Raw genomic sequence first — 1,926 nt, 5'->3', positions numbered from 1 at the left:
CACCAGCCCTATGAAGTACATCCCTGAGATGTATGGGAAGGCTTCACTATTTATTTATCCTGCATGAACTCTCACACATAACCTATCCTCTTGAGGTATCCCTAGTCCACCTTCCACCTTCCAGTCACGTGGTTAAATCAGGTCACTAGAAGATAGTTATTATAATGCTATTGTCTGTCAGCTAAAGCCCCCATTCTGGTGTGTTTTGCCTCATATCAATTGCTAGTTGATAGTCCAGCTATCTCTGACCCTCACATGTTTGAGGAAATTGAATTATTAGAAGGTAACGTCAACAATAAAGGAACGCTTGATTCATGAAATAATGAATCATCCTAGTCTTTTTCTTCCTGCCTTCTCTATGCCTAGTACTGCAAATTGTTAATACAACAGGCGGACTGCCCCCAAGATATCCCCAGGGATTTGTGTAACACAGAGGAACCCAGGCAGACACTAGATGAACCCCCCCTAATGAGCACCAAATCTTCAGAGCTGAACAGTGAGGTTTCATATAATTCTTTTACTTTTATTTTTTGCAATAAGTACATTTTTATTTGTATATTTGTTGTGTAATAGTATCTTATTTTTACTTAATTTTATTCTTTTAGTTGTACACTTGATTTATTTCGACTATCCTGGAAATGAAAGCCAGGTTCAGGTAATTCAAATGCTTTTATGAGTACTTCACACTGTTTAGAACCAAGGTATGCTGCAAACACAGTCTGCAGCATTATGGGAAAGACCATCTTTCTAAAGACAGGTCAAAAGACTGTGATACGGTGGGTCCAAATATTTCCTCTCTATGGTAGTGGAGCTGAGTTGCACTTGAATGCCAGAGCACCAATTATTGTCAAAGCCAAAACAACTGGGTAGAAACCCCCAATTAGGAGGCCAACCATTCTTATTCTTACCTCTGATAACAGTTTGTGCTTCACAACTCAGATCACCTGAACTCAAAGGTAAACTTAAACACTTTTGTAAGTTATGTAGGTTGATAAAAATGGGAGAACAGCCATAGATAGGTAAAGATAATATTATTCCAATAAGTGTCACATTTAAAATTCCTTCAAAAAATTATTTGCTATCACACCACAAAAAGCTCCATTTAGTCCAACATACGCTGGCCCAGTCATAAGTAAATTCCAAGTGGTTAATATTTTAACCACCTTTTGGTATTATTTTTAAATTATTATAGTAACTGTGTATATTGTTCTCCTGGTTCTGCTTTCTTCTCTCTGTTTTACTGTATACAGATCTTCCCATATTTCATCAAATTTCTCATATCCTTTGTTTCTTACCACAACAGGATGGTCCAAGCTGTCCTCCATGAAGTCTTTGTTCAAAGTTTGAATATGTTCTTTTCCTGTTAACACTTTTTGTATCTTTCGTCTATGTTGCTTTTTCCTGCCTCTGTCTATCTCAGCAGATTATGATCACATTTTGGAAGCTGTTCCACTTTTCTGGCTATGATTTCATTGATTGTTAATCTTCTTTCCCTATTTTTTTTTTATTATGTTCCATCCTGCGGCCACAAGGAAGGCTGTCTTCCTCTGGGCGCCGCCACGTTTCCCCTTCACGTGACCTCTGCACATCCTCAGGGTACCTGTGTGCCACGCTGGTGCTGATTGGACAGCCACCCTAGAAGGAAGACTGCACTCCTCCCTGCCTCTGGGCTGGGTTGCCAGAAGATAACACGTGCCTACCAAACTTGTGAGTAGTGAATGTTTTTTTTTTTTTTAATTAAAAAATGAGGAAACTGGTTCAGGAAGCTTAAATGACCTTGCTTGTGGTCACCCAGATATAGTATGAGTCTCAGCACCGGAATCTGCACCCAACTGTCTTACCTCCAAGTCCTGTGCTCTTTCTAGCCTATCAGTTGAAGTTTAAAATATTGAGGCTTAGGGGGTGCTGGGGACTCCAAAATACCGA

General features: G+C 39.5%; 1 pseudogene; it reads right to left on the bottom strand.

Annotated features, from left to right (window-relative positions):
• Nucleotides 1-593: 593 nt before the first annotated feature.
• Nucleotides 594-1,518, bottom strand: LOC138168485 (transmembrane protein 126A-like; annotated as a pseudogene).
• Nucleotides 1,519-1,926: the final 408 nt, after the last annotated feature.

This window comes from Petaurus breviceps, unplaced genomic scaffold, assembly GCF_028583685.1.
Source record: "Petaurus breviceps papuanus isolate PSGF00001 unplaced genomic scaffold, PetGlider_PUasm1.0 37, whole genome shotgun sequence".
Lineage (NCBI taxonomy): Eukaryota > Metazoa > Chordata > Mammalia > Diprotodontia > Petauridae > Petaurus > Petaurus breviceps.
The sequence above is the reverse complement of the archived record's forward strand: the minus strand, read 5'-3'. Positions and strand labels throughout refer to the sequence as shown.